General features: G+C 40.1%; 1 protein-coding gene across 2 annotated transcripts in view; it reads right to left on the reverse strand.

The window, feature by feature from the left end:
- Positions 1 to 13995, reverse strand: part of TBX4 (T-box transcription factor 4) — a 113445-nt gene extending 99450 nt beyond the window's left edge. Inside the window, exon 1 of one of the 2 annotated variants that reach the window (XM_029613656.1) lies at positions 13828 to 13995. The gene's annotated coding sequence lies outside the window, so the exon portion shown is untranslated. Of the gene's footprint in view, positions 1 to 6308; positions 6558 to 13827 lie in introns of those variants that run through there. The other variant, XM_029613655.1, reaches the window with a different exon arrangement.
- Between the last annotated feature and the right edge of the window lie 477 nt (positions 13996 to 14472).

The following is a 14472-nucleotide window of genomic DNA, read 5'->3' on the forward strand; positions in this document are numbered from 1 at the left end:
TGCCCTTGCCTGTTTTATGTGAATGTTTAAAAGCTCCTAAAATGTTACTTAAAATGGATATTGCAAACCCGTTTTATTTGTCAGACACGTCATACTGGATGAATAAATTGGGTTTTTTCTTACAGCTCGAGAAGGATATTTCAACAGATACCCGCACTACATAATTTTATTAGAGGATGCGGGCTATAAGGCTTTTAATTAAATAATTACCAATGGATCTTGTCCCTCCACCCACCAGCCCTCCCCGCTTATTTATTTATTTGTGTGTGTGTGTGTCTTAGGCGTCATCTGAATGGTCCTAAGAAGTCGAACCAAAATATAATGCAGACCGAATACATAAATAACCACTTTAATGTTAAAGTACAATTGTAATAAATAAACCTGCTAAATGCCAACTTACTCTCAGAGCAGGAGCAGGACGCAAGAAGACAGGCACAGATGTCGGGGGCTTTATTTTCTGTTCGGCCGCCTTCGCTTTCAAACTTGCACTTCTGGTTTCCGCAGGGAAATCGTTTCGGATCTGGTTTATAGACACAACTGTGGGCATCATTCATTCAAGATAATTTCAGTTGTGAGCTGTGTCCTCTCGCCTGTATTTGGGCGATGGCAGGGCGTGAGAGAAGAGCGGAGCACTCAGATTTTATGAATTAGATATTTCGAAGTAAAAGCGATCGTTTCTTACTGGCGTGATCCGTTATCTCCTTTAGAAACCTTTTCCAGCAACGATAAGGTTTGGACTTTTGCACCTACAGTTCCCGTCTTCCAACCTACAAAGGCCGAAAAGTGGAGGCTTCAAACGGCAAAGTTAAAGATGCTGGGTTGCTGGGTTCCTGCTTGTTTTAATGTGACGCTATTTGTGATTATTATTGTGATTAACGTTTTTACTGCTACCCGCCTAGCTCTGAGGATAATGCAGGCTATACGTCTCCAACTAAAGACGTGTTCAGCTTAAAAGTGTAGCTTAAAAGTTAAGCAGGCAACATGTATTCATAAACATTTAAGAAAACGTGAAAAAAACAACAACCGAGAACAGCAGCATTCCCTTTGCTATGTGAAGGTTATTTTCTTACATAGTTAAATCATTCTTTAAAAGGTCTACGTTCACTGTATATGTAAAAAAAAAAAAAAAAAGGGGATTGCCTGGAGTTGAAAGTGCGGTACTGCATTATTGCTCGGGGTTGGAAGAGACGGAACGTGCGCTGCATTCCCAGGGCTGAGCCAGCTTAGTACATGAAATCTTGACAGTTTTCCAGGGCTGATGCCCTATGATTGCAATTTACTGTGTGAATCTTGCAGAGTCTGAGTTCATAAAAATGTGTCCAATCTCTGCTGCCTTAAGCTGCCGAGAGGGAAACATTTGGAAAGTTTCCCGATTCACGGTTCTCTTATTATTTTTCTGCTCGATGCAAAACGTTTTAAAACCGTTGGTAATAAGACCAGAACCCAAAAAAAAAAATGCCTTCTGTAAACATTGTAAGTGCAAGCCCACTTAGATAATTGGGGAGCGCTTTTAAACTTGGACAGAGACTGGGAAAAAGCAATAAAGATAAGAGCTGACGGCTCTGGGAGGCTGCTGCTCGTCAGCCTGGACTTCTGTTAGAAGCGCGCAGAGAGGGTGACCCGGCCGCTGCATTTCAGGTTTACAGGGCCACCCTGGCACCTGGTTTGGATAACTGCTACTTTAACAGCAATAAAAAAAAGATGTATCATAGGCCACCTCAACTTTCAGCTGCAACTTCTGAAAAAAAAAAAAGATCCCGGTCTGTCCCGAATAAAGAGGCCGCAGCAGTCCAGGTTTCCAGGCCACGACCCTGACCTCGCGCAGATTTGCGTTCCCCTGCAGCTTTTAATAAATACGCGCTGGGGTGCTGCTGACTGCAGTAGGTTATTCAAAAGCGTCTTCCTTTCTTTGCAGGACCCTATTTTGAAGGTTTTCTCGGATTTGACAGCGGAGGGACAGATAAAGCTAGAGGAGCCTTGCGCTTCTACATCTTTCACATCTTTGCCACAGACAACGCTTGAAACTGCTGCACAATCTGCAAATCCTAAACCTTCTGCATTTGTCGTTCACTTTTTATTAAACTGAGAAGTAATCGACTTACTGAAAGTTCTCTTCTCATCTCCCTCTTAGTTGTTTTTTTGTTAAGCAAGTCTCAGGCTCTCTCTCAAAAAAAAAAAAAGAAGAAGAAGAGATTCATCCTTACTCGACCTCTCAGAGGTCATCAATTTCTCCCAAAGTCAGATATCCTAGATTATAACGGTTCTAATAACTGTACACTCTGGATCCAGATTCCCGCACAGTGTTTACATTAATAGCGTTATACTCAGCTTTAAATCGGTTTGGTCCTCTCTAGAGGGCTGTAACCTGTAGCCTTAAAAGTGACAGGACAGGACTGGACCATAGAAGGAATGATGGACTGCTCGTTTTTAAAGAACTCTTGAAGAATGTGTGTGTATGTATATATTATATATATATATATACATACACACACACACACACACACATATATATATATACACATATGTATACCATGTATATATATATCCACATATATATATATACGTATATATATATACACACACATATGTATACCATATATATATACACACACACACACATACATACATAGGTTTATATTCTACTTTTCAGGCACTTCAAAGCCTATCCCCACTTCCAGTTCCAAGTTAATTTTCCCTGTTTTATTGTAACTTTCTCACATCCTTTATCTGATTCTCTGTATTTAAAGTTCAAGGTTCTTATTGAAAATATTGTTTTTTACGTTACGTTATGCTTTACACTCTTTGTTATTTGTAAACCGGGTTGATGTGATGCCTATCATGAAACTCGGTATAACAAAAACAATAAATAAATAAATATTACATTCAGGTACTACAGATATCTATATTTTTTTCAAGGCAATGTATGTATATACACACACAGAGAAAAGTATTTTAATATATCTAATATAACATATATATGTTTAATCATTTTATTAGTATTTAAATATAAACTGATACAAATTGCAATGAGCAGGTGATAAATACAATATACAGTATCAATTTTGCTCCAAACAGAAAAAACTAATCAGTTATAAAATTAATCCTAATTATATTGTACCCTTTTTTCAAGTGTTGTTTCAAATTATAGTAAAAGTAATTAATATAACAACTATAAATACTAATAAACTCCTTTCCCATATGTGTGTTGCATGCACACATACATAGATTCTTAGAATATATTTAGATGTTTCCAAGTCTGCTATGTATACACACATTATTATATATCTATATATCTCTGAGTGTGTTTGTAAGAGTACAGTATATGAGAACATATCTGTATGATGTATTTTCCAAGATAGATAGATGACCAGACTCAATATAGATGCATGTATACACCCTACAATGAAGTCTCCCGTTCTGCATCTGTCTGGAGAACCCCTGAATTACTCCCTTTCCTGCTTTAACATTCTTGGAATAAAGTCACCACAGGGGAAACTCAGGATAAACAGCCTTCATCAGTTAGAACCTGGAGGAAAGTATCCATACACAGAATGAATTCTGCAGTAAAAGGACTCCTCTGAAAAAGCATTATATTAGCCATGTGGTACATGAAGGCCTGCTGTGACCTATACGCCATTGGTTTGTACCAAAGCAAACTGGAAGGGCCTTTACATGTCTTGCTGGGTCACAGATGTACACCAAGGACCGGACTCACTCAGCAATGCTCCCACAGGCCCAGAATCCGGCCATGTTATATATTACTGCAGGCATATACACTGTCATTATGCTATAAAAAAAAACTTACATGAGGGTTCCTTACTAAGACTATTGCTATAGTGCCATGCTCGTTTGGCCATGCCAGTATGATGCCAGGATCCTGCTGAGAATCCTGGGCCTAGCAATTTTCATTCCTCCATTGTATCTCGTTCTAGAATCTCCCTTCTCCTGTTGAACACTGTACATCTATCTGTGACCAGAATTCATGTATTACTGGGATTTGATATCCAGCATTTACATGTCAAGACCAAAGCGAGTCCCAATAATATAATAAAAAATATACTCTAGTGTGTTTCTTGGATAATTGATAACACTAAATGCAAATATTAATTTCTACTTACTTAGCAATTAGGGAGAGCTTTTTATATTATATATATTTCCTAGATTTCTCCTGGGTTTTATATTTTTATTGCAATATTATAAATCATTTTTACCATAAAAGGAAAGAAAAAATGCTTGAAACGTCAGTAAACTAATTAAGGCTCTTATAAACTATCTACCAATCTCTATCTACCAGTCTCTTATAAACTATCTACCAATCTCTATCTACCAGTCTCTTATAAACTATCTACCAGTCTCTATCTACCAATCATTACAATGTTTTACTGTTTATCTTTCCTCTAACTCTAATCCCAGTTAGAATGACCCCAGTTTTATTGTAACTTTTTTCTTCCATGCACTTGTTTTACTTTTTAATGTATACTCTTATGTTATTAGTTATTTACGTTATAATGTATTTCTCACCCCTTGTTTTATGTAAACCGACATGATACGAACTCCGTGAATGCCGGTATAGAAAAATACAAATAAATAAAATAAATAAATAAAAATAAATAAATAAACTATTCATTCTTCATTGCATTTCTGGACTTTTTTTTTTTTTTTTTTTAAACACGCACGCAACAGCAAGATGCATTTTCCATAATGACACAAATGCCATAAACAGTTTCCAGTATTTGTTGAAATTATAGTGATAAGTGTGCATTCCCTAACCTTGGTCTGCAATAAGTCTTGCCCAGCAAGATACTTAAAGAGATATTGCAGTAACTCAAAATCTAATCGACAATAAACCACCGCAATCCAAATAACCAGAGTTACATGAAAATACCCCTCGATCACACTCAAGTATTCAGCTTCGGGTTTCGCATAAATGAAAGTGCAGTTTAGGAAGAAGACAAAATGGTTAATAAAACGCATGCATTAAAAAAAAACAAAACTGCAAAGAGTAAAAGTCACAATCCTAAGGGCCAGAAATACTGTTCTCTCCCGTTCGGGCCGATACAGTAAAGTCAATGTGGTCATAAGTTTAGCACAGATGGCCTGGCCCATAGGCAGAAAAATAATCCGCTCAATTTGTTTTTCACAAATACTGTATAATATATAATGCACCTCGCTCGCACATGCACAGCGGCTGGGACTCGGTTTTCGAGAAAGCAAAACCCAAGTTTACTTTTCACTACTCGTGGCATTAACCTCAAGCCATTCCTGCTTTTCTTTAAACCTTGAGATACTCTGCATTTGTATGGATTATAATAAGCGCTACTCCTATACTACATATTTTAGGTACAATCCAAATAGAACCTGCAGTATCTTTCCAGGTCGTTTTGTTTCGGAATCACATTTGGTAAGCTCAGTGGACTGAAAGGAAAAAAAAAAAATGTCACTCAACTCAAAGGAAGAGAAAGTTTGCTCTGTTCTAAGGGGAAAATGTAATCATATTAAAAAAAAAAAAAAAAAAAAGTCAGCTCATTGAGAAACCTCAGAAAGCGGATGATGACCTAAGGTTAAACTGCTTCAGGTGGGGTGTACAAGCCACAGGCCGAACGTGCGGGGGCAGAGAGAGGGGGCAGATCCGACGGCAGGGAGCTGGGTTGCAGCCTCAATTCCGAGCCCATCCGTGGAGTTATTTAGTCATTGAAATAACGGACTTTGCTCACGCATCACAGCGACATGGACCAGCATTAGCGAGCAGCTTCTCCTCCCCTCTTAAGCGGCAGAGTAAGCTTCTATAGCTCGCACTTTTCATTTTGTTGGGAGGCTGGGACAAGGACATTTAAGCAGGATGTCGAATATTTTTCTGTCTCGTTTATTTTTTATTTATTTTTGGTTTTTGTTTTGTTTTTTTTTGCAAGTTGTCTAGTTCTGTTCTGTTCAGTGCAATCAGCTGTGAAGAGCGAAATCCAGGCAGGGGAGAATCTACGTGCCTGAAGCTAAAAAAAACCCCATTCAGAGCACCTACCCAGGGTAGCAGATTTTAGGGCTAAATATGGAGGGACACTGCGAGAACCCCCGAGAGAGAATAATATTTCCACCCTAGGCTCTAAATAAGGAGTCCCCCAGCTCGATTGGACTCGAGGTCCTCCGGCCACTGCAGTCGGTAAACAAGGATAAGATTATTAAAAATAATAATAAATTAAAAAAAAAAAAACCCACCCACTACCACCACCACCACCACCACTCCACACTCCAGATTCTGTCTTGGGAGGGAAGCAAAAAAATTAAGTCATTAGCAAAGTGTCCCGGCCACTTACAGCGCTTGCCGAGGGTCCTCCTCCACAGCCTTATTAAAAGCCTCCAGAGCCCGGGAGCAGCATCTCTGGGCAGCAGGTCCCAGCCCCCGGAGCTCCGGGTCACTCCGGACGGCGGCAGGGGGGAGGGAGAAAGCCTCAGCCACGGTCCCTGCCCCGGGGCTGCCTCCCCCTCCGAGTCCTCGCCCGGCTCTCCCCTCCACTCGTCCCAGACACAGAGAGAGAGCGCTTTTTGGCCTTCCCTACCCCCCACCCCCTCCTCTGCTGACGTTGCCGCCGTCAATCAGGCCCAGCGGAGCTGAGCTCCAGCCAGACTCCGTGCGAGGGGGGGGCTGCTAGCCACTGCCACCGGCTGGCCCTCGACGCCCCCATCCCACTGCCCCCATGGAAGTGCCTCGCCTCGGCAGGAGACGAAACTTGCTCCTCCCCTGCTTGCAACGAAATGCAACTTCTGCACGAAATAAAACGTGATTTGTTTTGGGGTTTTGTTTTTTTGTTGTTGTTGTTTTTAAAGGTTTTTTTTTTAACCCATTCTTGATGGGCACATGTGCGAGGGAAGGATCGGGCTTTTTTTTTTTCCATGCTAAAGATGGATAAACGTCTTCCTTCACCCGGGAGGGGGAGCGGAGAGGATGATTTACAAACACACAACTGCCTGGCCGACTTAGTCCAGCAGGGAAATGTACTTTATAGTGGAGGAATAGGCTGCGGCTTTCTGTTTTATCGAGATTATAGATTTGTTTGCCAATTGGCAAAGCTTTTTTTTTTTTTCCCAAGAGGAGTTACAATTAAGACATAAATAAAAGGGGGTTTTTGGGGGGTTTGTTGTTTTTTTTTGGGGGGGGGGTGGAACTGAACCACTGGAGTCACAAAAGCAGACGCACAAAACGATGCCCGCGCTATCTGTCCAGAGGCCAGGGGCTGCTAATTGCATAATTAACTGCAACGATTAAACCCTTTTCTATCCGTTCTCAATTCTCACCATTCAGGAGCCTGAAAGTGCAGTACAGTAACCCCGACTGCAAATATTGCGCCCACATTAGATGAACCATTTACTTTTTCATACTGTGAATTTTAAATCCGTTTTTATTCCAATATGATGGCGATAAACTTTTGAACTACGGCTGAGGTGGTTGCCTGGGGATTAAGCTTTCCTTACAATTTAGAAATCAAATATATGCGTTTCTAGAAAGTACTGGGGATGTATGGTGGGGATTCGCAAATATCTAAGGGCGTTTTATCCTGTAACACCTATTCAGAGGAGAGATTTCAAGGAGGAGGAATATCAAATAGAGCAAAAGCATCTTATAATCAAGGGCTTGACATTAAAAACTCATATCCGGCACGTGACCGTATGTCCTAATGTTGAACATGATAAAAGCATATTTTATAATGACTTTTTTTGTACATTTTGTTCTTTGATGCCTAGGCTCCCATTCTGCCTCTATGGCTAGAGTCATGTGGTTGTCCTGTTAGCCCACACGGATATTTGGAATTTAAAAAAAGGTCAAACAAATTGTAGTCTACACCTTTTGAATGTACTAAATTCATACATTTGTGACTAGCTCTTGAAAGCTAGAAAGTAATTCAGTACCTGAATTGCAACTCTCTTTGAGCTTGGATCATTAAATCTAAAAATCCAAATCCGAATGTATTAAGTTAGTCCAATAAAGATGTATTGCCTACAATTTTATTTATTTATTTATTTATTTTTACAAAAAATGTGAAAAGAAGCTTGCCAGAGACAAAAACCCAAAATAATTAAAAAAAAACTTTTTCAAGAATATTCCAAGCAAAAAGTCTCTAAGGTTGGACTACTAGATGACCAAGGAGTAAAGGAGGTGTTAGGGAAGACAAGGCCATAGCAGAAAAACTAAATGAATACTTTATTTCAGTCTTTACTGAGGAGGGTATCAGGGAGATACCTATGCCTGACATTCTTTGAGGGTGATGATTCTGAGGAACTGAAACAAATCACGGTGCACCAGAAAGATGAAATAGAGCAAACAGGCAAAATACAGAATAACAAATCACTAAGTCCTCCTGGTATGATTCCCAGTATCCTGGAAAAATTTAAAAAATTAAATTGCAGATTTGTTACTAATAAACTAACTTCTCAGTCAAATAAACTATGGTATTTGAGGTGGCCAACAATGCTTATTTTTAAAATGGGTTCCAGGGATGATCTGGGAAGTTACAGACCGATGAGCTTGATGTCAATACTGGGCAAAATGGAGAAAGCTATTCTGAAGAACAAAATTACTAGGCATCTGGATAGACATAGATTAATGGGGCAGAGCCAACATGGATTTAGCAAAGGGAAATCTTGTTTTGCAAACCTATTAGATTATTTTGAAGGGGGTTTATAAAACTTGGACAAGGGTGAGTGAAAAGGCATTTGACAAAGTCCCTCCTGAGAGACTCATCAGGAAATTAAAGAGTTCTGAGATAGGAGACGATGTCCTATTGTGGTTTGGAAGCTAGCTAAAAGATAGGACAGAGTGTAGGACTGAATGATCATTTCTCTCAAGGCAAAAGGATAAATAGTGGAGTGCCCCAGGGATTTGCACTGGGACCTGTGCTTTTTAGTATATTTATAAATGATCTGGAAAAGGGAGTGATGAGTGAGGTTATCAAAATTTAAGTTGACACAAAATTATTCAAGGTAATTAAATCACAAACCAATTGTGAGGACTTGCAAGAGGACCTTGCGAGACTGGGAGATTGGGCATCTAAATGACAGATGAAATTTAATGTGGAAATGTACAAAGTGATGCATATAAGGAAGAATAATCCAAACTTTAGCTACACAATGATTAGGTGTCACCACCCAGGAAAAGGATCTTGGAGTCACTGAAAGCCTCTGCTCAGTATGTGGTGGTGGTAAACTAAATAAATAAATAGAATGTTAGGTATTATAAGGAAAGGAATGGAAAATTAAAAAACAAAACAAAAAAACAAAGATATCATAATGACTCTGTATCAATCCATGGTGCTACTACACTTTGAGAATTGTGTGCAGTTCTGGTCATCGCATATCAAAAAAAAGATATAATGAAAGCTGAAAAGGTGCAGGGAGGAGTAACCAAAATGATAGAGGGGTTGGAGAGCTCCCCTATAAGAAAGGTTAACAGGTTAGAGCTGTATATATATATAGAGAGAGAGAGAGAGAGAGAGAGCGCGCGAGTGCAGAGGTTTATACAGTCATGAGTGAAGTGGAACAGGTGAACAGGGAAGGGTTATTTAACCTTTCCCATCTTATTAGGACTAGGGGACACTACATGAAGCTATAAGGAAGCACTTTTAAAACAAATTGGAGAAAGTATTTTTTTCACTCAGCACCCAATTAAACTGTGGAATTTGTTGCCAGAAGATTGGGTGAAAGCAGTTAGTGTAGTTGGGTTTAAAAACAGTTTGGACAAGTTCTTTGAGGAAATGTCCATAAACCACTACTCATCCATACAGGGAAAGCACTGCTTATGAGCAAGGACTGGACCTATTCTTTGGGATCCTACCAGGTACCTGTGACCTGGATTGACCACTGTTGGTGACAGAATGCTGGGGTTGATGACCCTTTGCTTTGTCACAATATTACATGTTTTATGTTCTTATTCTTTGATATTTCTCTGTAGGGCAAAGTATGATTCTTTGTCCTGTACATAAGAGCAGAACAAAGAGTGAACTATTGGCTTAAATGTAAACACAAAAAACCATTATACCACCTAATAGTTCATTATTATAGAGGCATAGCTGGGTTCCCTATGTCCAGATTCAATGGGTTGTCTTTAAGGAGTGAATATATTTGCCACTCAACTACAAGTCCTAAAGGAAATGAAGAAGGCCTGCATGGGGGTAACTTGCTGGTGCGGGGGGGGGGGGGGGGGTTGCTAGCCTTGGCAAAAGGCGTGGAGATCGCTTCCCTTAATCAATAAGCCTTGATGCTTTTAATGCAACGGCAACATTGCTCCCCATTTCCATGGCAGGGGGGAAAAGGGGAACTGGATTCAGAAAACAACCAAGAGGGCCCCGGTTTCTACCATCTGGGGTACTGATGGGCAGACATAAGGGAGAAAGCACAGGACTGCTTCTACGGCCAAGTCCATAAGCACAGCACGTCCAAGCAGCACTGAATTTTCAAGAAAGCTCCTCACCCAGTAACAGTGTTGCTAGCTGCAACTTACACCTTCTTACATGGGTTATCATGAGGCGTGGGGATAACTGCACAGAGTGTCAGTTACTACCCTTAAGGGAAACATGAAGGTAACCTGCACGTAGCGGCAGATACCAGAAAAACTCTGCTGGGCAGACTGGATGGACCATTTGGTTCTTTTCTGCCATCATTTCTATGTTACTGCCTTACATTCCAAAACCCATGAACTTGAGTAGGACCAGTTCAGTCTTTCTTGGGCAATATTGGAATTATTCAGGTTGGAATCACTTAGCAAATAAAGCGCAATGCCAGTGCCCTGTAGGAAGGGGCATATGTAACCCAGAGAGCTGCAGGATAGCCTCATCCAGGTATTAGGCTGATCCATCAGATGTGATCAGGGATCAGGCTTTTCAGCTTTGGGAGGGAAGGTAGATTTCTGGGTTTGGGAAAATGCACAGAAATCGAGGAGGGATGGACACTATCGGGCCTTTAGAAGTGGCACAGGCATAGCAGGCAAATTGTGTGGGAATGAGAGGTCCTGATGTTTGAAAGCAACTTGAGAGGTTGTCTCAGTGACCCCCATCTGCACCCTGCACAGGCTATAAAGAGCAGAGGCTTCTCCACTCTGAAATGACGACTGGGCCAGCTCAATGTCCGTTTGGAAATCAGGAGGCTAAACAAAGGCACCGTCACTCCTATATTTAAATTTATATTCGACAATAAAATAAACATGAGCCATTTACCCAGAGCAGAAAGATTTGTGTGCACACTGCAGCGAGTAAGGGGCCATTTGCTCATCTCGTCCTTTGGGGAGATTCCAACTATATTCATTATTCCTCACCGACAAATTATTTAATGATTATTCTGGAGAACCGTATCCACTCTGCATGCCCTGTGCCTAGAAGGAAACCGAGGACCATAGGAGGAATCTGCATCTCCTCTACACTGGGTCAACCAATGCTTAGCAGTTAAAAGGGTGAATCAAGAAAATTGCAGAAGCCAAGTTAACGCAATGATTTTACTGTTCTAGAGAGAGCCCCCTCCTTCTTCGGCAGGGTTGTTTGTTTGTTTTTTTTTATTAACCACTCCACCACCACCCACCCACCCATCCCACAGAATCAAGACTGACACAACTTTATTGTAGCAAACCTGCTAGGCTGTCTCTGGAAACAGCTCAAAAATCATCTTACAGTCTTTCAATAGGCGGATGTATTTGCTTAGACCAAAAATGGTCAACGCGAGCCAGTAGGCATTTTTCCATGTAAAAGCTAAATGAAACACAATTCTTTTTTTAATGTGGAGTCAGAAAGGTGAACGCCTAAAATTCGCGTTCAGGTCTGAATAATGGCACTTTTTTTTGCCCCCTGTCCCAGTATCCGTATAACCCTGCTCAGTTGGGTCTGATAACTAAGCACGTATCCAGGCGGTAAGAAATAAATATTTGGAGAACACTGCGGAAGGCCAGGGCATGGATATGACCACTATACACTTCTAACGTTTGGACTCCAGTTTCTGTTACAATTTGGGTTAAACTAAGCCTTAGAAGGCACTGGCCCACAGACCTAACAAATGAGAGCCGATTTCTTCTTTATCTGACAATGCTCCTGGCTCTTAACTTTTCGCGGATGCCGCCGATTCTGCCCCCCAGTGCCGATCTGTTCCCAGAGACTCCGGATGAAACGCCTTCCCTGGCCCCAGCTCCTTTCGGTCTCTTACTGGATTCCGCCGAGGTCCCTTTCTGACTTTTGTGCCACTTTCTAGCAAAAATAACATTGATATTACTTCCAAAAGCCTGCGACACGATTTAAAACCCAAATATATTTAGAAAGATGCCCCCCAAAAAATCTAGAACTAGTCTGATTGAGCAAAATAATTCACAAACTCTACAGCTAAGTTTTGTGTAAAAAAAAAAAAAAAAAAAGGTATTGTAGATACCGAGGTGTGCGTGTATGCATCCGTTAGATGTGAGAGGGTTTGCACTACACCCAGGCATCCTGGAGAAACTTAATTCTTCACCGCAACTGTCGTCCTATTTTATATACACACAGACGGCGTTCCTCAATCTAAAAGCTTTTCTCCTTAAATAAAATCTTCCTTGCTTAGCTTCTCTGGACCTTAAGCTAAGGACCCGTCTGGTTTGTGCCCTTCCACCCTAAATTTTTTTTTTTTTTTTAGGAGCTCTGTCCTGATTTCTGCACCTCCAGAAGGAATTAAATTCAATTTCGCCGAAAGATCAAAACCTTTTTTTCCAGAAGTATAACAAAACCCTCTCAAGTTAAATAAGAATACAATGATCATTATTTGCACATTTCGCCTGATGTCCGGTATTCAGATTAATGAAATAAGAATAAAGAGGAATTCAATAATCTGAAAATGAAGAATGGATTTTAAAAAAAAAATCCTGCTGCTTTCCTCTTATGTATGGAAGCAAATTCAAGGAGACACTGCAGCTCCGAAAATATACATTTTATGGATATACCATATGTGCATACTTCAAGCCACAATTTGAGAAAGTCCTCTTTGTTGCAACAAAAACCGGCAACAGAAAAACAAAAATGCACTTCCTGAGAACCATGGAAGCAAAGTTGTACAGCCTGCTTGCTCTCTTTCCAGCACCGTTTTAAAAGAAAGCGCATTTCTGAATATTTTCAGCTGAAGCACCGAGTGTGCACAGGAAGATTCTGGTGCTGAAACGGCAACTGATCCAAAGTCAGAAAACTGTACAGAGAAAGAAGTATTTAATTTTCTTTCTAAAATGAATTTTCTTGCCAGGCTTGATTTATTCAAATAAGGGCTCAAGGGGTTAATAACAGAGCACTGTTTGTTTTTTCATATAAGCACAATTGTTTATCCAAACTGGTTTGCTAAAGTCTTGAAGATAAAAGATTTTTCTTCATCAGTTTTCATTACCTTTTGAATCTAGCAATTTCATCTTTCATCCAAAAATATCTGCAACTTCAGCTTAGCTAAGGTACAGGATGTGTTACAAAGCGATAAAAGAAACTAGATTTTTTTTAATTAATAAAACCAATTACATGTTTTAAAGACTGCTTACATTTTTTATCTTCGTAAACAAGCTTTAAGCGACAGTTTTTAATTTATTCAGTTATTCTAGCACAATAATATGCTCTATTCATGTGTGTGCACATAGCACATACACATTACACACATCGCTAGGTCCCTCATGATATATCGACAACAGTCAATGTATATACTTAGCTCTCGCTGAAAGCTGAAACAGTACAAACATTACAGGGTTTTGTTCTTTTTAAAGTTAAGGATGCATGTTTTGGTACATTGCTACTTATTCCTCCAATAGGCTAAGTATGGGCAGCATGTGAAAAACAGTGAAAAATCTAGGACAGATCTTACCAGTAGAAGCCGTTTGCCTGATCCAGGTTTGTTTTTTTCTTATCTCCAACCTTAACTTTAATTTTGAAGAGGAGACTCTGTTCCCGAAGACAATCCTATAAAACTACCGATTCTTTATGGGGCTAGATTTTATCAGCTTTTCTTGAAAGTGAATTTTAAACCAAACACACTCCCACCATCACGTGGTGCAGAAATTAGGAACAGGAGCAGAATAAAAGTACACTGGGGGGGCAACCTCTTAATGAACCATTTTCTCACTCCCTTAAAAAAAAGAAATGGGGTTAGGGTGGTTAAGGAAGTCAGAGCGAAGGATAATAAGCAGCAGCATTCTTACATACAGTAGGATCCCTGCAAACACAGAACAATTATGTGATTGTATCTCTCACTCACTCCATTTATAGCGAGAGAGAGAGGGGGGCATTACAGGCTATGCCTCGGATTTTAGGTTTTATTGGATAAACCCTGATTACACACCCCGATGCAAAAAATAAATATATATAAAACAGGTAATTATTAGATACCCCACACCTCTCTTTTGCTATCCCAGAATCTCCGCTTTTACTTTTGTGCATTTTCCACGCTAATTACGCCTTTAGCTATACAAATGTTATTTATTTGACTCAAGCGGAAAAAGGTCCCGACAAC

The sequence above is a fragment of the Rhinatrema bivittatum genome, chromosome 8, assembly GCF_901001135.1.
Source record: "Rhinatrema bivittatum chromosome 8, aRhiBiv1.1, whole genome shotgun sequence".
Classification (NCBI taxonomy): domain Eukaryota; kingdom Metazoa; phylum Chordata; class Amphibia; order Gymnophiona; family Rhinatrematidae; genus Rhinatrema; species Rhinatrema bivittatum.